General features: G+C 37.1%; 2 long non-coding RNA genes across 2 annotated transcripts; both read left to right on the plus strand.

Annotated features, from left to right (window-relative positions):
* The first annotated feature begins 14,542 nt into the window (after nt 1-14,542).
* LOC129269926 (uncharacterized) lies at nt 14,543-24,705 on the plus strand. Its single transcript, XR_010294481.1, has 3 exons — nt 14,543-14,700; nt 22,239-22,404; nt 23,230-24,705. It is a non-coding gene; the product is annotated as an uncharacterized LOC129269926 (long non-coding RNA).
* On the plus strand, nt 14,766-17,589 carry LOC135155135 (uncharacterized). Its single transcript, XR_010294482.1, has 2 exons — nt 14,766-15,594; nt 16,430-17,589. It is a non-coding gene; the product is annotated as an uncharacterized LOC135155135 (long non-coding RNA).
* Nucleotides 24,706-27,601: the final 2,896 nt, after the last annotated feature.

The raw sequence follows: 27,601 nt of genomic DNA on the forward strand, positions 1-27,601 counted from the left end.
AACACGCCATGGCTAGGATTTGAACCCACAACCCTCTGTTTGAAAGGCAAGATTCGCAACCACAAGACCAAGATGCCCCCACATATATACCATATTCCAGTGGCATATGGTATCTAACGCATCATCGCATTGGTCAGATGATAGTAAAGGGACAATAATCATCAACAATATTGCACTTGTCAAAAATCACATCCTTTATCAGGAATATCGCTAGTAAGGCACTATGCATGTTTTCATTGCGACTGTGCTGCATTCCCTAGTGATGAAATGTGACAATTGACTATGAAAAGCCGTTTGCAAAAGTTCCTGCGGAAAAGATGCGGCTGGGACTTTTGACATCCCCTGCCTTAAGTATGACATTTAGACAGAGTAAACTCTTCGTGAAACACCCGCTATTATTTCCTTGCTCCACTCACTTGGCTAGTGCTAAATGAAGTGACTTATCTCTCAACGGATCATCCTCTCCCTCCTCTAACTCCCCTTCTCCAGTCCTGCCCTCGTTGTCCTCTTGCGGCTGGGGAACGCTTTCGTTGACGTTGACCTCGAGGGAGAGATCACTGATGAATGCAGCGTCGTTGAGGGCTGAAACTGAGGAAAAGAAGTGAGATTGTTATTTCTAGGAGTCAATGTAGGTAAATTGCCACTTGGTCAACACTCGCTTCATCTACTTTCCATTTGGTCTCTTCACACATGGCCTCATTCTAGTTCATCTTCAGCTCTTTGTGTACTAATATTTTGTCTTATTGCTGTACAGTACATTTAAAGGTAAATTCCAGTTCTGGTAATGATCTCAAAATTACTTTTTACAGAATCTAATATAATGACCACCCAAGTGTCTGTTTGTATGAATAAAAAATATGTGCCAAAGGATTCTGGAAGAAATTGTGTAATTGCTGAGAAATAAGCAAAATAAGCGCGGATTCGGTCACTTCCGTCTGGTCTTTATTCCAGCAATAATAATACACTGTCCCACGTGTGCCTATCTGTGTTGGCGATCTTCAGTGTGATCGTATTTCAGCTTAGATTTTATGATTTCACAAAGTTCAGTTTATGTAACTGTACCAGATCTAGATCCACGATGATATAGTCATACTTAACCTTGGTTTTACAGACTTTCTCACGAAATTAGTGTTTTACTGCAACAACTGTAATTTAGCTTTAAATCTTTTATCTAATTTTCATTTTAGGCATACCCATTTCATCTTATATCCACTTGTTAAAACACTACTCAGTATATATGATTAAATGAACTGTGTATGAATCAAATTTTGATTTGGCAAATTGAAACGTAGACAATCTGGCCATTTGAAAAAATACCAATTAAGTCAAATGAGTATTATACCAAGTGATGGTTGGACAATAGGTAATGAAACTTAAGTAATATTAGACTATGATCTTTACCCTTTGCCTAATGGAACTGCATGATCCATGTATAAAGTCAATGACAAAAAAAAACAGAATTGAGTAGTCTATGGGTTAACATGTTGCCTACGGGAAACCTCTGTTCTCTCTAGAAAGTCTATGATATATCAAGAATTCAGTGGTCAACGGGTTAACACCATGAGTTTGAATGAACAACTATGCCCATTGTATGTATACGTGAACTTAGTGGTCCCTGTACAGTCTATGTGAAGTACAGGTTTCATTAGGAAATGCCACAAATCAGAAGGCAATCTACACCCATTGCCTATATCAAACATGTGGTCCCTGAAGTTTATGGGAACTACAGAATTCAGTAGTCAACAGGTTAACAGCTTGAATTCACCTTGATAGAGCGAGCTTCCTGCAGTGACGTCACCTTCTTTCCCATTCTCTCTGTGTTTCCTTGCCTCTGTGTTGTTGTTCAGGTCACAAGGAGAGGTTGGGGAATGGCCCACTGTCTCCGGGAAGATCATCTCAAGATTGGCCGTAAGCATCTTCTGGACATCTATATACCTTCCTTCCTTGATGAAATTGCGACCATCCTCATCGTCGTCAGATGAACTGCTGATCACATCCTTCAGCATGAGACCATCAATTTTGATTTCACCAGCTTCAAAGTCATCCCGGTGATTGTCCCCCTCCTGCGGATCTCCTGCAGGGCAAGGGCCATCCTGCTGGTGTAAGTTTCCACCTACCTCACCATTGCCAACCCACTCGACGGCATCAACGTCCACCTCATCTGGGTCGTCATCGTGGTAGGACTGGAAGTCGACGTCGAAAGACTCCTGAGCGGCGTTGCTTCCTTGAGTGCTGTCGCAGTAGTCCGCCATGAGAGCTGAGACCTTGGGTGCTAGCTCTAGCTTGAATGCATCCTCTAAGATCTCCATCATCCTGTTCTTGCAACTGTCATCTGAGGATGTCGAAGACCTATCAACATTGTCGTCATCTATTGTATCCCGTTCACTCTCATGGCAAGGATCTAAATGATAAACAATCAACCATATTTGATTACTTGTCTAGAATACTTAATATAATTTTTTAGTAGAACTTATATTTTTTTAAAGTGACTGATACAGAAAGAACAGAAGGTACGTGATTTGATATTAATGAACAAGCATTAATTACTTTCTTTTAGTACGTTCTTAAACCTCTCAAATTCTTCCTACCGTGCTTTTCTGCTGACAGCTCCTTACACGCAGAAATGGCGGGAGACTTCTTTTTATCAACACGTGGTGGATCATCAGTCACCCCTCTCCCAACATGGCCATTCTGGAGACCTTGGAGACTACCCTCAAAATCAATTGCAGATAGCATCTTGCCCTTCTCTGCAAGATTGCCATCATCCGTTTCGTCCTTCAGGTGATCATCGCCCTGTCCTGGTGAACTAAACTCCTCAGTGATCTCCATCAGGTCATGGTGTCGTAGGTCTTCCTTCTCCTTGGTCGAAGTAAGCTTCCCATGTTTCTCGTCCACGTAGAGGGTCAAGACGGGGTAGGTGGAGTCGGAAAGTTGGACCTTGCAGCCTTTGGCTTCAGCCTCTGTTTTACCTCAAGATTAAAAGGAGATGAACGCTATGAGAGGCTCATTATTACATAAATTGTACATATACGTTTGCATGCATGCTCTTTTAAAACCAATATCTACGCAAAACATAAACATTACGATGGTACTCCAGGCATGGATACTTTACTTTTGTTTGTTCACCAGCACTGAAGAATCTCTCTTTATTGTTCTAAAAGCCAACATATTCTCTTCACATTCTCTTGGTGTATCATTTTTGGTTGTTGTTGATCCATATGCCACTACCATTTTGGCATATCCAAAAGTTTGTCTTGTACAGATGTTCATACTACACAATGGATTAAATTAATGCCAACACTAATGCGCATACCACATTTTCCATAACCATTGCTCAAAAATCGTTCAAGTAATTTGAACATCTTGACATTGTTTCCCTGATCCAAATTTACCATAAGCATGGTAAAGGACCCCATGGCACTATTGATAATTCTATGTCTCACTTGACACTAGCTCCAGACTCTAGATGCTTCTGCTTTACAGCAATTACATGTAAACGTATTGCATTCTTCTGTAACTTGTTTAGTTACCATGTTCAGGTGGAGCGTTGTGGCCCAGTGGATTAGTCTTCGGACTTTGAAACAGAGGGTCGTGGGTTCAAATCCCAGCCATGGCGTAATTTCCTTCGGCAAGAAACTGATCCACAATGTGCTGCACTCAACCCAGGTGAGGTAAATGGGTACCGGTAGGAAGTAATTTCTTAAAAAGCTGTGTGCGCTATGAACGCCTAGCTTAGCCGGGTAATATAGGAGCGCCTTGAGCATCTAACAAGGTGGATATGTGCGCAATATAAATACCCTATATTACCATGTTCATATCTCCATAAGATAGCCATGGCAAAGGTTTGTATCCATGTAATAGCTTCTGGTACCTGTTTCCGGTACCTGTTCGCAAGCCTGAGTACCCACCTTAGACTGCATGGTTCCACTGCGGTTGACACTTTTGTTTCATACAGTCGGCCAGTCGTTGGTGTCGTGTTGGGGTGCTCAAGCATGCAAACAGGGTATATTTATTTCATTGATATATTTATATTACATGTATGTATTATTTTGATGTATTTATAGTTTGTGATTGATTATTCTTTGTTTCAATGTACTTTTTGTTAATAAGAGTCTGAGGACAATTTTTGTGTTTTTTAATTGAACACGACAATAAAAATAATTGAATTGAATTGTTTGTATAAAACCCACATCTGGGTCCCGTCTTACAAAGAGTTTTGATTGATCTGATCAACTTCAATTCTATGGAAATCCATCACTATCATAATATTTTCTACAGGAAATTTTAACGATGTCAATTGTAAACACAGAGAAGCACACTGAATAAAAATGAATAAATGTACATGTATGAATATACAAAATATAGTAGTTAGCATTTAAGATGTTGACGTTGCTGGCTTCCATATTTGTGGTTGATCAGATCAATTGCAACTCTTTGAGAGATGGGGCCTGTTCGAATGTAGAAAATTTTCAATAACAGTTGAAAGCTACTGAAATCATTCATTCTGATTGGCTGATAGTAATTTTGTTATAGGAATATTGCATTTGTTTTTATAATTTATAAATTGCAACTTGGTCTGTTGTTTTGTGTTAACATGGACAAGGTAATAGACTAAATTGCGTCTTGGTCAAATATTTTGGAAGGTATGTGCATTTCACCTGAAAATTTGTAATTTTTCACTTGGTGTAAACTTTCTTGGTGTGTATTTCACATTGTAAACACTCCTTGGTAAATTGCTACTGTGTAAAAGTTATGCTTACTTTTCTCTGGTTCCATCTGAACTTTCATGACATCTTTGCTTCTCAACGTATCCCTCTGTGTTATGTCCACCTCCTGTAGGAAATATATAGCCAGGGGGGTGTTTCACAAAGATTTAAGTATGACTTAAGTCGCACTTAAATGCAGACGCGTACATGATATGCCACGAGCGATCTCATTGATTGATACGCAGTATTGCGCGTGCCCATGACACTATCTGACCAATGCGGTCACGCCTTTCGTACGGCAAGCAACTAGGTATTTAAGTGTACACGAACTGATTTGTAAAATGTAATTGGTAACTGATTCTTTTAGTTAACAACTGTACATTGAAAGATCCGATCAAATGCAAATCATATCACAAAAATACGCCCTAATTGGTGAAGTTTTTATCTACAATTACCACTTTTGAACCTGGTAAAGTAAATGGGCACCTGGTAGGAAGGTATACCTTAAATGCTCAAGTACCTGATTAAGGTAGCCTCGCTAAAGCCGGAGTATGCTAGTATTATATGGTGTTTATAAACATTATAAAGTTACGTGCTATATAAAAGTGAAATAAATTACACAAATTAATAACAAACAGTTAAATATTAACAGTTGAATGTTTTCCATCATGATTTACTGTAGTGGGCTATTACTATCTTTTACTTTTGATATCTCTTTTGTACTTTACATGCCTTTGGAAGCGCCGTGGTGTAGCAGTTCTGACTCTTGCCTTGTAATCAGAGGGTCGCGTGTTTGATTTCCACCTTGGCCTAACGTCCTTTGGCAAGGCGTCTATCCACACTCTGCCACTCTCAACCCGGTGCTTATTGGGTACCGGTAGGAAACAACCATCATTGTGGTTGGTTTAGCAAGTGTGCAAAGGTTGCTAAAAAGGCTATTAATCCAGTGACCGGGTAAATATAAATGTGAAGCGCTTTGAGCAGTCGTATATTGATATCGCACTATACAAAAGCCAATTAATATTGACTCCATATAAAGATTATCTGCTCAGCTTGAATCAGTAATGTGGCTTAGTCTTGGACATTCTTTTGTTATGCTTTATTCAATGTATAATATGTATCTTGTCTTGTTATTTTTTACACTGTTGATAGAAACCAAAAGCAGCTTTTGCCATCACTTGCAGGAAGAGTACATGTGGTATGTTATCATTAGTGCTACAATTACCTCATGCTGGACAAATCGGAAGCACGTAGCTACCATGGTCCAGTCAATATTCCTGAGCCTTCGGAAGAAGGTTGTTACGTTTTCAGGAACCCTTGGTCTGAAGCGATGCTCAGGAGAGTCGGTGAACCATCTTCTTCTTCTCCATTGCCTTCCTCTGCGCTCTGGAAACCTGGGGAGGGAAAGATGGAGGATGTGGTGAATGGAGTGATGAGATGGGCAGGTACAGATGGAAAGAGAAAGACAGAGAGGGGGGGGGGGGAGAGAGAGAGAGGGGATTTCAAAAGGAAGACTGCTTAGAATTATAATTAAAAGAAAGAGTTCCTTTTATCCATCACTCTTTAATGTCAAATGGGAAAGTACTTACTGTTGAATATTGTTTGTAAAAGCATCCCACCTGGAACGAGCCGTTCTCCTCAGCTTCTCATCCCCGGCGGTACCAACAGCATACAGCTTCATTGCCTCAAGGAACTTCCTCATCTTGAATCTATATAAGAAATATTCCAAATTCAAATTCAAATTGTTTTGTTTTCAAATTCATATGAATTTAGTTGATTTTCCAACAGAACAAAGTCAAGCGGTCGTATATGATTACAATGACTTTTGCAAATTATAAAATTTATACAATATAAAATAAGTGTAGGTACAATATATGATATATTTCCAAAATAACTAAAACAAAGTATCATACATGTATAAGCAAATCATCATAAACATAAAAAAGATCCGAGAAATAAAAAATATAAAAAACAAAATGTGTAAAACATATACTTATAAAAATATATAAAACATACATTTATAAATTCATATATAAATATATATGTAAAATCATGATACACAAAATCAAATACAATTTTCCAAACAGGAACAATTATAATCAGCATGTACATTGATGTCAAAGTGAATCAAATAACTTCAATTTAAATCAAATAAATTCAGTGTAACTTAGAAGGTCAAATAATTCTATTTCACATCAAATGAAAGGAAATCAACAACGCTTTGCTTCAAATAAGGAGAAAAATAATACAACATTCAAAATATCAAATACAGAAGACATTTTGAAGAAATATTAAATTTATCCAGCCTAATCGAACAAATTAACATCAAATCAAATCACTTTATATCAAATCAAATCCTATCATATCGACTAACATCAAATATCTCAAACCAAAGCACACCTTTTGTCGATCTCTTCCTGATAGGATATCCAATCTCGAGGGTGGAGACCTCGGTTGTCATGGTGATTGATGTTCCCACCGGCATCGGCCAAGATGCAGAGAACACTCGGAGAGCAGGAGAGACAGGCCGCATGCATGGGGGTACTACCATCATAGCAAGCACTAGATATGGGAAAAGATTAATTGTTGTATTCTTTTTATTTTCTTCTCCATTTAACAACGTAGGAATTTAGAAATATACATGACGGCGAAGGGCAATTTTGCCCTGACAGCCCAATTTGCCCCTAAGATCCCCCCAAAAGCATACTTTGGGGCAACCCTAAAATCTGTCACAAACAAAATTCAAAATAATTTAGAAAATCAATAATGATATTTGCATTGACTGCATAATTGCTTGCTGCACCAATAAAAAGTTCTTAAAATAATAATATAAAATAGCTCCAAATTCTGCCATTGTCCCAATGTGGAAAAAAAAAGATAGCCCCTAAAAATAATTTTCCAAAGTATAAAAGTGAAAAAAAGAGCAAAATATAACATTTTGTGATATAATCAATGGCAATAGGCAACATTTTTTTCAAATCTCTACAGGTATATTTTTCCAATTAAATTATCAATCAATTTCATAAATAATTGTACAAGAATCACGATACACCAAAGTGTATCGTTTTGTGGAGTAAGAACATTTTCTTTTAAGGTCTGGTGAAATATGCAGCTTCGCAAACAAAAGCTCACCAAAAGAGAAGTAAGCAAACTTATTGCAATATTAAGAGGTTTATTGAAATGTTTTAAGTGCAAACTTGGCCCGGCCCTCACTGTCAGCATGGTCTTATTAACATAAATTAGCAATTTGTGGAATAGATTGAATAATAGGCCTATACATGTTATGTGTGTATTGAGCAGAATCAATCTAAAGCAGATTGGTGGCAATAAAGAAAGTAATGATGATGATGGATCATAATGATGGAGATAGTGATGATGATGATGATGTTAAAGTGAAAAAAAAAGATTACCCTGTCATTAGGTTTCACCAACTATATTAAGCTCATTAAAGAACTTATTTTGGTGATGTAAATGCCATATTTTTCGAAATTGATAACCAACAGACAACAAATTATTACTATGATTTTTAAAATTAATTTTCAGGGGCTTAATTTCACAACTTACTGCTTAAATCTGCAGCATTGGATATGCTTTAAAATTGCAATGAATGGGGATTTCTAGGGCTTTTTTTTTAGTTTCCAGGGGTGGAATTCTGGAACACTGTCATAACTTTTGTCATTTCTCTCCGAGATGTGACACCGCTATGTATTTTTTTCCTGATACTGATAGTGATTATTCGAATTTACAAAAAAAGCCTCCAGAAAGAAAGTAGACAGAGTGAAGGGTTAAAAAAATGCACCATGGAGATGGACTTACTGATTAGGATCAGCACCAGTGGAAATCAGGAATTGAACAGCCTTTTCTCTGTTGTGTAAGGCAGCTACGAACAAGGGACTCTGGCATTGTTCATTTACAGCGTCAGGGTTTACACCTGTTAAACAAAATTTGAATTACATGGTTAATATTGCATGCAGCTTATCAACTCAAATTATTTCGAATGAAACCAATATGCAGTCAAGTAAAATTTTATTGATTATGAGCAGAAAAAAAAGGAAACAGGAAGGTTTTCTTAAAAAAAAACCCTATGGAAATTTTTTTCACTCCAAAGAAAATACTAATGACATTAAATTTTATAAATTTCTCCCCATTTTTTTCAGATGCAACAAGACTACATACGTTCAGGTATGTCTGATTTTCAAAATGCAAACCTACATAATGCTTTACATGATCATGCATTGTAAAAATGAAAATAAATTGATTAATTTGAAATAGATTATGCTGAAACACTATTTGACTTGTGCATGAAATGGCCTACAAGGGAAAACATGCAAAAATAAATGGAAAGGGATATTTTAAAATGAAAGTTGGCAGGCTGAGGAATGAATGACTTCATGACTCATGATTATCATCAACCAAACATACATGTAGTCCATGGTTGATTTAAAAGTGATTGATTAGTTGATCGATTGTTGAATTTTGGAATGAAAAAGAATAAATGCAATCAATTGTGTGTGTAGTGTAAGTGTTTTGTCAGACACGCATCACTCATGGGATCATACCGACCTTTAACGTCACCAAGCGAATGGCGTGATTATATCTGTTTCTGTTCAATTTATGGCAACTCCCGTAGGAACTCGGCAGGACAGCATTTTGCTGGTAAAGGCCAAGCTGGTATACAACCAATTACCTAGGAAACATTTTACGTCTAGGTTAATCAGTCATAGTGGCTGACGTTATAGATGACAGATATCGCTCAAACCTCTGTATCAATTTGTAACCTCCTCACACAACTTTGATTACACGGACATGCCACAAAGCCTAGTCAATTGCTATTGAATCAATTATTATTTATTCAACCAATTGTTATTCATTGATTGAATACAATTACAAGAGTGTCTTGGAACTGACCTGACTTGCAGAGTTTTCTCAACTTTCGAACGTTTCCTTTTCTGGCTGCGCGATGAAGCTTCCGGTTAGTGGTGAAATCCTTTGGGTATTCCGTCTCACAGTCTTCGTCCTCCATCACAACAAAGATCTGGACAAGAAAGTTTGATTTTAGACTGTGCCAAGAATAATCACATAGATGATCTAGAATCTATCTAGATCTAGAAATGTATATCTAGATTCAACATATGCCAATAGTATAAGATCAAGGTCTAAACAATTTGGTTATTCAATAATCTTAATTTTACTTAGACTAGGGGCCCCGTTTCATAAAGGAGTTACAACTGTTGTAACTTTCAATTATGGCAACAACCATGGCCAGGACTCAGCAGCCAATCAGAATCAAGGTTACCATATGGTAGTTGCCATAATGGCAAAGACGTAACTCTCTAATAAAACAAGCCCCTGATCTAAAGTTAGATCTAACATTACGTCTAAGGCCTACTTCCTCAAGTATTGTTCATGTAGGCACCACTCCACTTCCGCTATGTATGCTACGGGCAGGTGTAGCATAGTGTAGCTGTAGTGAAGCCTACATGAACAGCACTTGAGGTAGGGCCTACCAACACTAACAGTCTAACTTTAGGCCTAATGTTAGATTTACTAACTTTTTAGGCCTACTCTACACATTTCTTTTTTAAGAATTAGGGGGCCAAGGCTAGATATAACCTGGTCTGCTTTAAAATTTAATGTTAGCAAGGATATGGTAAATATTCAACATTTAGTTTGATAATTATTCCCCGACCCTGGCCTACATCTAGGCCTGAACATTTAGAAGTCTATTTATTTTCTTTACAATTTCTAGTATGTGCAGCAGGGGCCCCTGGCCACCCATGGCCATGTTTGTGCACCTAACGTCAAAGGTCTATTGTGACCCAGAATCCCGACATCGAGATTTGAGGCCCAAACTGGTCCCTCAAAAAAAAGAGGAAAAGTTAGACCTCTCCCGCTCTATGTTGCGTTCATTTTCACTCTCAGTATGATAGTATCAATCGGCCATTTTGTTTTCAATTTTGAAAGAAGGAGAACGAACGAGACAGAAGTCAGAACTTTCCCTTTTTTTGAGGGTCCAGTTTGTGCCTCGACGTCGCCCTCGATGTCAGGATTCTGGGTCACGTCAAAACAATAGACCTTTTTCCATATAATCGAGGAAGATTCTACTTTTAGTTTTGTACTTGTAGATCTAAATAGGCCTAAGACTAAGTGCATAATTTATTTTTCCCCCTTTTAAGTTTTATTTGGGGTGCTATTGCGACCCCATTTTGGAGAGTACCCTCTGCCTAACTTGTTAATTATTACATGGACGATTCCTGGGCACCATCCCGTGAAGCGTGCCGGAGCTCCCTGGGCCTGGGAAGCTGGGACCTGGGTTAGCCTAGCCCTACTCGTATACCCACTTGTTGTGTGTCCGGACAGGTTGTGTGTCCGGACGATCAATTTTAGAAAGTCATTTGGAAAAATTTACAAGCGAAGTTTCATCAATTTTTAGTACAAAGTGTTAGGAAATATTATAGAGAACAAAATAGAAGATGATTACAACTATTGAAGTCATATTTTTAGTGTAATCCAAAGACAAAAAGAATGCTTCAAAAACAGTGGCGTAGACAGGTTCGTACACCTGGGGGGGATGACTGGGCTGCCAACGCTAGTGAGGGCGCGAAGCGCCCGAGCGAGGGAGCGAAGTGACCGAGCGGGGGGAGGGTGTGGGAGGGGGGTGTCCCCCCTCCCACGGTAGGGAGCTTTTGCAATTTTGAACTTGAAATCGTGCAATCTGATGCATACTTAATGAGGTAAAATAACACACACAAGCGCGCACGCACACACACACACATACTCACACACACACACACACACACCCTCACACACACACACACGGGTGCGCGCACCACACACATACTACGCCTTGAATGGACAGACATACATCGACAAGATCTACACACCGTGGCATACGAATACAGAATGGACTGACACATAGTATTGCATATTGAACCACACTACGTATTTATTTATCTTTGTGAATTTTGCTGTTACACCTCTTCAGAAAAAAAACCAATGTCAACTGTGTACACGCAGGTATAGTCTTTGTTGTCTTGATATGGGTATGTGGTTATGAATGAAAACAGCCTCTGTGGCCATTTGTGAATAGAACACATAAACAACAAACAAATAACAATATGTCTGTTCATTATAAAGCATAATGATTACCCTTATAAAAAAAAACCATGGTTTTACAACCGTAATCATGGTATAACCATGGTTAGGGGCGGTTTTACAATGGATCGATGGTAGTCCATGGTTTTAAATTCATAACCAAGGTAAATGTGTGGCGGAAGTGTGGTAATACCATTGTTAAAATACCATAGTTATAATAACATGATAAAAATGTCATTTTATGACGATTTTAAAACCATGGTTATAAAAACCATCATTATACCACAGTTTTAAGAAAGTTAAAAAACAATAGTTATAAAACCATGACAAAATCATCGTTCTACTTTGGTGAAAAAAACCATAGTAATTTAACCATGGTTGTAACCATGGTTTCACAGTAGTATAAAAACAATGGTTAGGAAACCTTGGTTTAACTCCCGTTCTACTAAGGTTGGAAATCAATGTTATAAAACCATGATTTAAACCATGGTTTTATGATAGCATAAAAACAGTATTTATAATACCATGGTTAAAATTCTGTTTTACCAAGGTTGACAACGACGGTTATACACCATGATTTTAACCATGGTTTTAAGATAGTTTGAAAATGATGGTTATATAACCATGGTTTTAACCGTGGTTTAATGAGAGTGTAAAAACAGTGGTTACAAAACCATGGTTAAATTTCCGTTTTACCAAGGTTGAAAACGACGGTTATACACCATGATTTTAACCATGGTTTTAAGATAGTTTGAAAATGATGGTTATATAACCATGGTTTTAACCGTGGTTTAATGAAAGTGTAAAAACAGTGGTTACAATACCATGGTTAAATTTCCGTTTTACCAAGGTTGAAAACGACGGTTATACACCATGATTTTAACCATGGTTTTATGATAGTTTGAAAATGATTGTTATATAGCCATGGTTTTAACCATGGTTTAATGAAAGTGTAAAAACAGTGGTTACAATACCATGGTTAAATTTCCGTTTTACCATGGTTGAAAACGATGGTTATACACCATGATTTTAACCATTGTTTTATGATAGTTTGAAAATGATTGTTATATAACCATGGTTTTATCCGTGGTTCAATGAAAGTGTAAAAACAGTGGTTACAATTAATACCATGGTTAAATTTCCGTTTTACCATGGTTGAAAACGATGGTTATACACCATGATTTTAACCATGGTTTTATAATAGTTTGAAAATTATGGTTATATAACCATGGTTTTAACCGTGGTTTTATGAAAGTGTAAAAACAGTGGTTACAATACCATGGTTAAATTTCCGTTTTACCATGGTTGAAAACGACTGTTATACACCATGATTTTAACCATGGTTTTATGATAGTTTGAAAATTATGGTTATATAACCATGGTTTTAACCGTGGTTTAATGAAAGTGTCAAAACAGTGGTTACAAAACCATGGTTAAACATTCGTCTTAGCAAGGTTGAAAACGACGGTTATAAACCATGATTTTAACCATGGTTTTAAGATAGTTTGAAAATGATGGTTATATAACCATGGTTTTAACCGTGGTTTAATGAAAGTGTAAAAACAGTGGTTACAAAACCATGGTTAAATTTGCGTTTTACCAAGGTTGAAAACGACGGTTATACACCATGATTTTAACCATGGTTTTATGATAGTTTGAAAATGATTGTTATATAACCATGGTTTTAACCGTGGTTTAATGAAAGTGTAAAAACATTGGTTACAAAACCATGATTAAATTCCCGTTTTACCAAGGTACTAACTTTGTTAGTCTGGGCCTATAAACCCTGATAGCAGACACGGTCGTAATGACGTCATTAACTGATCGTAAAGTGGTAATACTCGTCATGTCGTCGTATTTATGACGTTTTTACGACGTCATTTTGACGACTTAGAATGGCAACTTTCATTTGCATTTTTATTTGACCAGATTATGATGTGATTTTGACGTCATTTACTGACCAATTTACGACAAGTAAATTTGCTCGCTTATATGACCAGATTATGACGTGATTACGACGTCATTTACTGACCAATTTACGACAAGTAAATTTGCTTTCTTATATGACCAGATTATTACGTGATTACGACGTCATTTATCGACCAATCTGCAACAAATGAATTTGCATTTTTATATGACCACATTATGACGTGATTATGACATCATTTATTTACCAAACAACGACACAGAAATTTGCGTTTTCATATGACCACATTACGACGTGATTATGACATCAAATTTTACCAATCAACGACGAGGAAATTTACAAGTTTAATTTCAAAGCCACATACTATTTTGCCATTTTTTCAACCTTGCCATGTTAGCAAGGCTATTTCTACATATAAAAGGAAAAGTAAAACTAAAAAAAAAATAGTACATAATTTTTTTTATTTTAGGTTAAGTATATAATTCTTCAAAGAAAAAAAGTTTCAAAAGCAGTGGCAAAAATAATCATTTCTTAACTGGTTGCCAACCAAACCAAACAAGAGGAAGCTTTTTATGTCAAAGAAGTTTGTATCTATTTTAAAACTTTTTTTTTTCGCAAGTGGTGTCATGCCCCGGTGTCATGCAAACCTCCTATCTAGTTAGCTCACCCCCCCCCCCATGCACGCCCCCCCGGGCTCACCCCCTATAAAAAATTCATGATCCGCAGAATTAATTCGCCGCCGGGCGTCGAGCCTGCGCATGCGCGCTGCACTGCATGCAACTGGCGCACGTCGAGTCGCAACCATTTAATTTGAAAAAGGAATGCGCCCGTTTTTCGCCGTAAATGTTGCTGCCCAATTTTGGATCGAGAATTAAGTGCGACGAAGATGGCCATTAATAATAGTTCTACTACTTTAAGAACACGGTTCAGATTTGGATAACGACTTCGAAGGCATTCGCAGGAGACCAAACAGTAAGTTAGATAACCATCTTCTAAGATTTTCTTTTCGGAGCGCGGCTTTCCTTTGGCTTCAGATTTCGTGCACTGACACTACCCGGCCGGGGTGGCTGCCCCGAGCGCCGGCATGCTGAATAGGACAGGCTGCGCTGGTGGGCTCAGGGCCCAAGTCTGCACAGACACAGTGCACACTTTAAGGTAAATGCCAGTTGTGGTAACGATATCAAAATGAATTCGTACAGAATCCAATGAAATGACCACCAAAGTGTCTGTCTATATTTATAAATAATATACCGTATGTGCCAAAGGATTCTGGAAGAAATTGTGTAATTGCTGCGAAATAAGCAAAAAAAGCACAGGATTCGGGTCAACTCGAGCCAAGGCAAGCGTCGGGACATTAATCAGAGCAATAATAACTGTCCCACGTAGTCTTATCTGTGTTGGTGATCTTCAGTTTGAACATTTTTCAGCGTAGATTTCAAGATTTCACAAAGTTCAGTTTATGTAACTGTACCAGATCTACATGTATACCCAGTTGTTGTGTGTCCGGACATCAGGTTGTGTGTCCGGACGATCAATTTTATTTAGAAAGCACAAAGAAGAATTGTACAGGAAACCCGCGCATGCGCAGTACGCTCGTTCGATCGCCAGAGTAGTGCGTGACGTCATGTTTCATTCACAAATCTTGAGCTGTGATCTCATTGGGTGTTTTGGCTCTCATTTGCATATTTTCCCATAATACAAAACCTATGTAGTGCGAGAATTTTCTCTGCGAACCACCGATCAACCTCATACTAAACACGACGTATTTCCTTCAAGATTTCGAGTTGAAAATCTCATTTTCTTCATACGGTGTAGCTACATTACCTCGGAAAATCTGATGATATTTTGCGGACTTCTCGTCATTTGGTAAGTCATATTTTTGAAGATATTTACCGTCGAGAAGTGAAAATCGCACGACTGTGTTCGTTGTTTACTGTGTGTCAATGTGTGCAAAGTGTATGTGAGCGACATGTATTGGTACAGAGCGACATACGGAAAACCGTCTACACCGAGGTTTATTTTGTGAACTGTTTTGCGGTGGTGTTTGTGCTTAGTCCGCAATGGTGTATATAAAGCATGGCGTACGTTGTGTTGTGATCGGGCTTCGCTCGGTTGTTCGTGCATGGTTCGTGAATGGCTGTGGAATGTGTGTGAGCTCGGCCATGCGGCCTTGGGGCGTGTATGTAATGAATGGCAGCTGCACCTGTTGTTGTGTATGGCTCTGAAATTGAAGCTCTGCTTGTATTAATGGAATGGCGAATATCATACTCGTAGTATTTTAGGAATATAATTATAAGTTTGGGCATTTTATTTGTTGGAACTTTCGCGATACTGATTTAACTTCTAAAACTGGACACTGTTTTTATTTTTTTCGGTAAGGCCAGGGACAGTCAATCGTCAATGGAATTTTTGAGACATGATGATATCAATAATTAGACCCTAAAATACAGGAAATTGAATTGAAAAATAATGCAAATTATAATCACTGAAGTGCTGAAGTGTACCAAATTGATATGGATGGAGATTGATTTTGATTTTGTTTCCTTCAGTATTTGTTTTGCAAAAATCATAAATATTTTCCTGCCCTGTTCTTTTTCTTATCTATTTTCTTTTTAAATCTTTGAATGACCAATTATGACATTAGCAATAAATCAAACTCAAAAGTTAAAACTATGGTCTATTTTCATTGTATAATTTACAGCATATAATCCGAAGATGACTGACTGACACTGCTTGAAAGACTGTTGTTCACAAGACCCAAACGGAGCAAAGGTCGAGAGCTACAAGTTCATATCGCATTTTACAACTGCTCAAGAAGGTGAAGGATTGGGGATCACTAAATCAAGACGATATAAAAACAATTTTATTGTCTTATGAGATAATCTTTCAACTTTATTTTTACTTAAAATTGAATAAGTGAATAATTAAAAAAAGTTATGAATATGATGCTGAGAAGGGTCGAAAAACAGTTTCTGTTAACAATGATGCACTGTAAAATGCTATTTATATGTATGGTCATAATATTCTTGTGATTTATTTGTAATTAATTTATGTATTATGTTGTTTCTTTGTTAAAATATAATTCAAACAACGTTGTTTAATATGTGAATTGCATAGTAGTTGTTTAAACATTTTAAGTGTTTAACAACTTTATAAACAACAAAGTTTTATAAACTCTAATATTTAATTATCAATAAATAAAGCATGATTGTTTCAGATTTTAAACACTTTATTAAACTGTTTAAACTACTATGGGATTCATGTAGTAAACAGCATTGTTTGAATTATTATCATATGCTCAATAAATTCTTATGCATTAAATTTGCCTTTAATAAGAGTTTCCAGTTCAGTATGAATTATTAAAAACATGGAATTCTGGAAGGACATTCACTTTCACGGAATATAGTAAAACGCTGTTTTAACTAAAAATTATCATGAAAAGAATAATGAAAATCATCAAGATAAATCAAAGCCAAACTGTAAAGTGTAAGCAAACCCTATATCATGATTTCTTTTAATAAAGATTTTAACAATTTGCAACTGCATCAACTTTACTATTTTAATGTCAGTTTATTACACCAGTCACATTTCCCCTATACGGCGGCCGTACGGCAAGTCGAAAACGGCAGTTTAACATTATTTTGTACCAGTGTTGTATACATAGTTTGAAAGAAATGAATAAAACGGCTGTTTTCGACTCGCTGTACGACCGCCGTTGAGCAAATGTGACTACTAAGGACGTCAAATTTTATAGAACATATTTTAATAGAAAACTGGAAAGGATTGATATTAAGTCCAACGAAATTACTTAAAGCCAGATTTATTCTCAAATTGATCAATAAATTTACCCCATACTTTCTACATCTTTTGAAATTGTGATTTAATTTTCTGAATGCGTGTTTGGTTCTGTCAACCATTGTTTTTCATGTCGATGACAGACTCGTACCTCGGTCACATTTGCCGCACGGCTAGTCGAAAACAGTATTTTTATTCATTTTTATATTGTACATAATCTTACATGTACAAATTAAATCTTACATGTATAATGTAGCTGGTACAAAAACAATATTAAAACGACTGTTTCGACTCGCCGTACGGCCGCCGTAGAGCAAATGTGACCGAGGTGTAAGGACCATAGCCCCTCGGTCCGTGAAATCCCAAGATGAATTGTTTGCAGGCCTTCAAATAATTAATGGACATCTGCATTCATTAGACGGGGTCCCAAACTTCTCTGTAATACATTAAATGTTTTTCAATTTCGGATAAAATATAACTTTCATAATTAATAGCTTCCTGTTAAAGTTTATGATTCGTATCCAATTATTTTCCGTTTAATATGAATTAAAAGTATTTACATTCGTATCAGGAGCGGATCCAGGATTTTTCGAAGGGGGGAGGGCACGTTTTCCCCGAGGAAAAAATTGACAAGCAAAACAAAAAAAATAGAAAAGGGTTTCAACCAAAAATAATTAAGGGGATTTTGGTCTTCACTATCGGAGGGGGGGGGGCGCACGCTTCTGTTTACCACTATTTTTACATTACAAATTTTACTTGTGCCTCTGAATGGTGGGGGGGGGGGGTGCGCACGGGCCGGCTGTGCCCCCCCCCCCGATCCACCGGTGATTTTTATTGTTCTTTGTTCACCCATGATCACGAATGTTTTAATAATGCATACATAATTTTTAAAATATACGATTATAAATGTCTTGTAAGTAGTTTGACAGGCCTAATTCTTTTTGCATACCACACTTATGGAGCTACTGTTGCTACTCTACATCAGCGTGTAGTGTACGAGAGAGAGAAGGGGGGGGGGGTAGGAGCTAGGGTCGCAAAGAGCGATCGAGCGAAAGAGGAAGGGGTCCAGAAATGAAGAGGGGATGTTGAGATCATGTGTGTGTGTTGGGGGGGGGGGGGTGTTCGAGGCGAATGTTGTCACTGCTGATCACGATGATGGTTGATAAATCTTCACATCTTAATTTTGGCGATTTGGGAAATGTTTTCTTATACCATGGGTGTGGAGAGGTGAGTGATTCAGTAAATTTCAATAGAAGTTCAGTTTTAAAGTTACAGAAGAGAATTTCACCCTATGACGGGAATTCGGGAAACATCATTTTCAAGCAATACTAATTCGATCACGTGCCATCGGCTTTAGGGCCGAGTGTTCTCGTTCACATTTAAACTTTCATTTCATAAATAGGTACTCTTACAAATTAGGCCGATGCCGTTGTAAAGATAACTATTTGAAGCGTTATTCAAATATAAAATGACAATTGAAATTGAAAAATAATTCATCGAAATTCCCAACGATATTCAAATAAAAATATCAACTTATGTAGATCTATAGGGATGAACAGACGAAATACAAGCTTTAACGTTTAGACAAATCAATTAACTTGAAATCCATATCATTCGATGAATTGTTCAATTCCATCATATGCTTCATGGAGTCTAATTGTCATACTGTTGTTTCTTTTGGGATCTATTGAATCACGTACCCCTCCCGATACAAGGTATAGGTTTCCCAATCACCACAGATAACATTACATAACCCATGTGGTATCTTATTTACATTGTTAGGTACTGACGACATCTTCATAAATACATTCACAATTATTTCATGAAATGTCACCATTGCCGTGGCTGTGACATGTTAAAGCCTGAAAGCTATTACATAAAATATTTTGTGCACTTTGATATATTATAGAGGTCAGATATTCTTGTCAACTAATATATACATTCCATATTATGCAACGTGTTTCAAAATGTGTAAGAAAATTACATTACCATCAGCATTCAGATTATTAGTCCATGATTAGAGCAGGGAGATCGGAGTCTACCCTTTTTTGGAATTTCTATTTTTTCAGCACATCGAAGTGAGGAAAAAAACACCAAAACAATGACATCACGTTGAGACCCTATACAATATTGGTGTTAATGATAACCAATTATTGTAAATTTAGGACTGAGGGTATTGGGAGAGATCGAGAGTATTTCATTTTCCAATAAAATACAAAAGTAGAATATTTTCATGAACATGAACGAAATAAACAAAAAGTTAAAAGCTCAATATTTTTATAGAATTGTTCAGTAGAACAATAATACTAGCTGTAATAATGTTGAAAACCTTTCAGTCAATGTTTACATGTGTTTCATCAATCTCAATATATTGACAATGAAAATAAGTTTTTAATACAGAAATATATTTCATATGACTATAGTGAATTTTGAATAATCATTTAGATCGTTGATTAAACCACCTTCCTGAAAACAATCACTTTGATATCTCCTGTAAAATACATTTTAGATAAAAAATATTTTCTGTTAAAATTGATTGCTAAGATTCCTGTCTGAAAAGTGATGACACAGCCTAGCTCAAGTAAAAGTGCATAATACAAATATATTGAATACTCATGACATTGTCCAGCAAAAAGAAAATTGTCAAATAGTTAATGAAAAATGATTGAATTATAAACCAACAATTAAGTCAAATAAAATATGAAAATTATAACACACAATCAGGTCACATTCGTTCTCACTCTCGTAGTTGTGGGGGGGGGGGGGGTTGGGCGTCCGGACACTATTTTTTAAGGCTTCTTTTTCGTCTTTGCATTACACTGTAAGTATGAATTCAATGGTTGTACTCATCTTGTTCTCTATAATATTTCCTAATATCTTGTACTAAAAATTGAAGAAACTTCGCTTGTAAATTTTTCTATATGACTTTCTAAAAGTGATCGTCCGGACACACAACCTGTCCAGACATACACAGGGTAGACTCATGCTAGTCTAGAAGCACTCCCACACTCCAGACAAAGTGTCACATGAATTCTCGTGAGCACACAAAAAATACAAAATATATGCTCTTATAGAATGTACTGCCTTTTATAGTTCAAACATCCTACAATTACACCCTTTTTGAACATCAAATGATTCTATTAAAAAACAAAGTTAATTTGTAGGACATTAATATACATGCATGAAGTCTGCGCCGAGCATCTAATCAAAAGGCAGTCTATCAGGAAATTCATTTATCGCGGAGGCAACGCAGAATTCAGTACAGTCAAGTATCCATGTACATTATATATACGCTGTGCACTGTACTCTATGCAAATACAATTTATGCAAGCGGCCTTCGGCCTTGCGTAACCCGATGAAAACCACATGTTTTGCTTAGACTTCGGACCCTGCCTGCCGAAGTGCCGATATCATCCGAACATGTGCCCGAAATCTACACGCTGGCATCTTTACCCGACAGAGTGTAGTGCTCCGTGAGTCTGCCGATCGCGCGGTGTAAAGATTCTCACACACAGCGCTGGGCGAGGAAGGGAAGAGGGTCGCGCGATCAGCCAATCAGCGTGCAGGGAATCCGTCTACTGTGTGCCTATGGGGAAAGTTCTATGTGGAAAGTAATTTGGAAAAATTTACAAGCGAAGTTTCATCAATTTTTAGTTTAAAATGTTAGGAAATATTAGAGAGAACAAAATCGAAGATGATTATAACTATTGAATTCATATTTTTAGTGTAATCCAAAGACAAAAAAGAAGGCTTCAAAAATATAAAGTGTCCGGACACCCGATCCCCCATCCTACTATGTAGATCCTCGATGATATACCGTACTGACAATTTTTTTAATCCTAAATCTACCGGGGTATTTAGATTCTTGTCATTCCGGGGGGGGGGGGGGGGTATTATTGCCCCCCCCCCCCTTATAAGATCTCGGCCGTGGATTGCACGATCACAACGAAAATTTGCATGATGGTAGAGAATGACGTAATCTACGTAGTTGCATTGGTAAATTTCACTGAATTCATATTTTTTTTTTAATATGAATTAATTATGCTAATTTATTCATGAAATCATACTTTTTGCTCTGATTCACTAAATAAAGCTCCTAGAATGCTATTTTTGGGGTGAAAATATTCTTTATAGCACTCCTAACAATTGTGAATGAAAAAAAATCTGGTACCAAGACCGATTTCTTATGTATTTTTTTTTTTTTTAAATCATGTATTTCTTTGTTTTTTTACATTTTGTTTTTTATTGTATTTTCGATGGAAATCGTTCTAGACTTAATTCTAATCATAAACAAGGCAAAATTAATTAAGTTTAATCAGTAAAAGTAGAAATAATGATAAATTTATGAATTTTGGCTAAATACACAATTTGCATTGGATTTGTACATGAAATCATGTTTATGAGCAATTTGGGGTCTGACATACACTTACATAATGTTGCGTAACGTCGTAACCGCGTACCCGGGCGTCACAAATTTGGTCTCAAAATTTGCGCGAGACTTGAAAGTAAAAAGTCAGTGAGCGGCGCGATCAAAATTTTTTGCGCGATAGCGTAGTGATGAAATTTGTTGAAGGAGGGGGGTCAAATTGACCCCCCCCTCCCCAGTTTAATAAGGGTTAAGGGCGTCACATGAAATGCCCTATATTCATTATTTTTCTACCAAAAGCACCATTTTGAGTAAGATTTTTAATGAATAGATCTGTTTGACATTTCAGGAGAAAGAGAGGGAGACACAAAACCACCTGTCTCGGTGTCACACATGAGGAGTTGAGGAGGAGATGAAGTCAGTGAATGTGACCAGAAGAAGGCCCAGAATCGCTGGATGCCAGGAGTGGAGATCCTTCGTTGCTGCCCTACATGATAGGAGGCATCGGGCAGTAGGTAAGTTAGAAGGCTATTTCAGATGTAAAGCCTTTTTTTGGGGGGGGGGGGTCATTGGGAATCTCTATTATCAGAATCACGCAGATTTGGGTGTGCACAAACTCGGGGCACCTTATAATCTGTTAATGGTCCTGACTGTACTTCGAGGACTCTGTGATATTTTTTCATTGTATTTTCATTCACGGAGCCTAGACAAGTCGCTGTTGCCTGTAGAACTTTGTACACTAAGATGGATTTCCCTAGAAAATCCACCCTTCCCACAATAATTTTGGGGCAAACATTTAATTTGTCCAATTTGTAAGCTTTTGTACTCTAAATGCATACAAAGGCTTAAAAAATGTTAATTGTTGGAAGGTAAAAATTTTGAAGGATCACTTTCTTACAATTCCCACGCTATATAACGCAATGACATGAACTTTAACTCGAGTGACGTACGTATGCAAGAAATACAGAATTGGTGCACATGCATAGCTGATTGATTCATTGTGCTAGTACTGGTACTAGATCGGTTTGGACGTTCTAATTTCAATGACAAGTTTAGATGGTAAATTGGCGCTAGCTAATAAAAATTTTGCATTTGGTCGATCTCGCGATGCCAGAAAACTAATTCCACCTCAAAATTTGTCAGATTTTTTTTTCAAAATATATATTTAATTGATCCTTGACCTGAATTTAAGCCAAATCAGGCATAGGGAATGGCTGTATTTCAGCCTCGAAGTTCGATATTCGATATTAATATTGAAACCATCTAGTTTTTAATGAAGATTAATAAATAGTTTATGTAGAAAAAGTTTTTATGTTTCTCCTCTTCTGTTATTTTTGCAGATGCTGTAATTTGAAACGGAAGGTGTCCTGCCAATAAATTTTCATCCCACCTGAACTGCCTTGCCTGCTTGCACCCAGTCATCTGTTCCTGAGCATTTTCATTTTCCTCTATTTTTCATCATCGTTTGTTTCGGCCTGTATGAAGTGAATTTCACATTGATTGGTGGAGCTGCTAAGTTGGCATTACAGGGCCACGCCGGGGTATGATCCTTTGGGTTGAACATCATGACTGCTAGTTGGTCGGCAAAGGTGATGGGATCGATCAATGTCACATGGAGTATTAAAGATCGATACCAATCTGCTTTGCTACATTTCGAACAATCTCATACGGATACGGATATTATTGCGACAGTACTGCTCGATGTGGTCAAGCCTATTTGACAAAGCATTATGGTGTTAGTCATGTTATCAGAAACCGATTTTTCAAAATCACGGAGTTGCTTCAATTTAGTATCGATAGATATTTCAAGAACGTGTAGACTAGTGAGCTTTTCATCAAGAATTTCACGCAATTTATTTTCGCGCTTATCCATGTCATCATTGAGTTTTTGTCTCTCGCGTTCCATTGCCACGGCCACCGCTCTTTGAACGACTGTATCAATATGATCTAGGTATGCTGGGCTTTGTTTAGATCCAGTTAATGATGAAGCAGAGGATTGTGTACATGCGTTAGCCGAGTGCAAGCGGCCTCTTGATCTGGTGGATATCTTAGACATGTTAGAGATTACGTAATGATATAATTGAAAAGTGGGATGGGCTGTGCATCTGCCAACTCACCAGTCAACCAATTAGAGACGGCCTTCCAAAGTGACACAGCACGAAAATATCAATATGGGACTGGTCTAGTCAACACATAGATCCTGAAAAAACCATGGAGACCGCAGACGCAAAATGACTTCCATACATAAAGATATGATGCACAATTTCCAGTGGGTTCAAAACACTGAACACATGCTATGCTGATACACAGACTATCATATTAAAGAACTTTATCAAGCAAAGGAAATCTCAAATCTGGTATGAAATCTCTCAGCTCACATAAAAAGCCTACGTAGCTACATGTAGGGAAGAAAATGCGTAATTGCTGAGAAATGAGTAAAATAAGCATGTAATTCTATCAGGTATTTTTCGAATCGATTATAATACACTGTCCCACATATGCTTTTCTGTGTTTACAGCGATCATCAGAATTATCGATTTTAAGTTTAAAAATTCATGATTTTACAAAGATACAAGTTTACATTAATGTACCAGATGTAGATTATGTACAATATATTGACAATGAACTTTGATTTTATAGATTTTCTCAAGAAATAATTGTTTGCTGCAACTACTGTCTTTTCCTTCTAAGTGATAGTGTAATACAACAGTTCCACAAACTATTTTCATCAGACTTATTGATGCATGATTCTTTCACCCAAATGCAAGCTTCCATAAATCCTGAAAACTTTGCAACTCAGGTATTTTTTTTTTTTACATACAGTATATTTTGTCCTACATTGCATAGTTGCCTTAAGTTAATAGCGCACCTCAGTAGTAACTATCTTAAAATGAGTTCGAACAGAATCCAACAGAATTACCAGCAAAGTGTATGTATATATAAAAGATGTGTGCCAAAAAGCTCGGGAAGAAAATGTGTAATTGCTGAGAAATTAGCAAAATAAGCATGTAATTCTATCAAATGTCGGGTATTTTTCAAATCAATCATAATACACTGTCCTGTCCCACATATGCTTTTCTGTGTTAGTGATCATCAGAATTATTGATTTTAAGATCAAAATTCATGATTTTACAAAGATACAAGTTTACATTAATTTACCAGGGCCCCGTCTTACAAAGAGTTATGATTGATCCGATCAATCGCAACTATGGACGGTCAGCAACGTTAACATCTATTAAGCATGTTTGTTCAAAATATTTTCTAGCTATGATGTATGTTCATGCATTCATTGTTTTCTCAAAAATTCGCTGCGCTTCTCTTTGCATACAAAGGACATTGTGCAAATTTTTCGTAGAAAAAATTATGACACTGATGGATTTCCATAGAGTTATGATTGATCGGATCAATCGTAACTCTTTGTAAGACAGGGCCCAGATCTAGATTATGTACAATATTTTGACAATTAACCTTAATTTAAAAGACTTTCCGAAGAAATAATTGTTTGCTGCAACTACTGTCTTTTACCCCAGGCCCTAAGTGATAGTGTAATACAACCCAAACATTTCATAAGAATTAATGTACATGTATGATTCTTTCACCCAAATGCGAGCTTCCATAAATCCTGAAACTATTCCAACTCGGGTATTTTTTTTTTACATACAGTATATTTTTACCTACATTACATAGTTGTCTAAAGTTGAAGGTATATTTAATTACAATTTCAACGAAAAAGCTTTATTCTTGGAGATCATTATGCCTCTGTTATGTATTAATGTGTATTTATACATGTACAATTGTATGTATTGGTATAACAAACATTGTAATTTCATTCCTTTGACCCTAATACTGCATTTTCATAGAAAAGTGTTTTTTTTTTCAATCTATTTAGAGTTTTCAACATTTTGTATTCCTTTTTTTTTTGCTGGTAATATGTTATGCAACTTTTATTTATTAATAGAATATTTGCCACGATTTCGTAATTGAAATGCGTACATGTATTTGATTTCGTTTTCCATTTTTGTATATATTCTTTTTCGGGGGGGGGGGGGGGGTCATGTTCTTGAGACCGAGACAAGTTATGCAAGGCCCTGGCATGGAGGATCATTATATTGTTACTGGGAATGCTGGACATTGTCAGACCACCTCAGTATTCACCAAATATAGATAATCCTCAATGACAAGGTCTTTGAAGTGATGTGTGTATGTACATTGCATGTAGAATTTAATGTTTAGGTCATTATCACGTCAGAATACGTTAAGATATCATAGTTGACTCCAAAAGACGTCATATTCATTTCAATATGCGACGTCAATATGACGTCTATTACTAGTCAGCAATATGTTGCAAAGTCGTCATTCAGACGTCGTAGTTGACTTATAAACACGTCATAATTACATCAATATGACGTCTAAAACTGGTCAGGAATACGTCGCAAAGTTGTCATTAAGACGTCGTAGATGACTTTTAAAGACGTCATAATTACATCAATATGACGTCTAAAACCGGTCAGGAACACGTTACACGGATGTCATTAAGACGTCGTTGTTGACTCTCGAAGACGTCATAATCACGTCAATACACGACGTCAATCTGACCCTTGATACTGGTCAGGAAAACGTTGTAAAAACGTTGCTAAGACGTCATTAAGACGTCGTAGTCACTCTTGGAGACGTCATAATGACGTCAATATACGACGTCATAATGACGTTATTCGCGGGTGCAAGATCCCGTCAATAAGACGTCATGTTACGACGTCAAAATGACGTGACACTCGTCGTTAAACTGACGTAATTATGACGTCATTTTTACCAGTTTCTGCTATCAGGGAAGCTTGTCACGACTAACTCAGCTGTGGACTAACGAAGGTTTTTCATTACTCGTATTTCGTAAAAAGACAGGCTTGACTAACACCATTTGTGGTTTCTGACTAAATGAGGCATACGTGCACCTCATAATGTTGTACGCACTAGCGTACCTACGGGGGGGCAGGGGGGGGGGGCAGTCATGCCCCCCCTGACGAGTCCCAACCCATGCAAAGTACGTATCCCTGCCCCCCCTGACGAGCTTGAAAGACCTTTTTTGCCCCCCCCTGACGAGCTTGAAGACCTTTATTGCCCCCTGACAAGCCTGAAGACCTTTTTTTTTTTTTTTTTTTTTTTTTTTTTTTTTTTGCTTGTCAATTTTTGTTCTGGTACGAAATCCTATATTTGTGATTGAAGACCTTTTTTTTTTTTTTTTTTTTTTTTTTTTTTTTTGCTTGTCAATTTTTTGGCGGACGGTTTTGCCCCCCCTGTGGAAAATCCTAGGTACGCCACTGGTTGTACGACTAACTTTCGGCCATCCAAAGGCATGACTAAAATTATAAAGGCCTGCGACCTGAATTACTAACTAAGCAGGGCCGTTGTTGTTGATCTTGAAGGTAGTCGGGCCGGGGGTGGCCGCTGGTGTTTTTTTTTTTTTTTAATAGGACTATATTATCTTTTTGTATAATTTCAAAATATGTCTGCCCAGTCACTAAACATTGTCTGTCTATACGTACATATATATCATTTGTCATTTTGAACCTGTCTACTTTAAATAATTGTGTTCAACACGAATTTCGCGCATTCCCCGCCTGCCCCCCCCCCCACCCCTCCCGCTCATTTTCGCGCCTTTTTTTTTATGCGCGTCGATGTACCAGTACCACCGAGTACCACATGTGTAACGCACAA

The sequence above is a fragment of the Lytechinus pictus genome, chromosome 8 (assembly GCF_037042905.1).
Source record: "Lytechinus pictus isolate F3 Inbred chromosome 8, Lp3.0, whole genome shotgun sequence".
Lineage (NCBI taxonomy): Eukaryota > Metazoa > Echinodermata > Echinoidea > Temnopleuroida > Toxopneustidae > Lytechinus > Lytechinus pictus.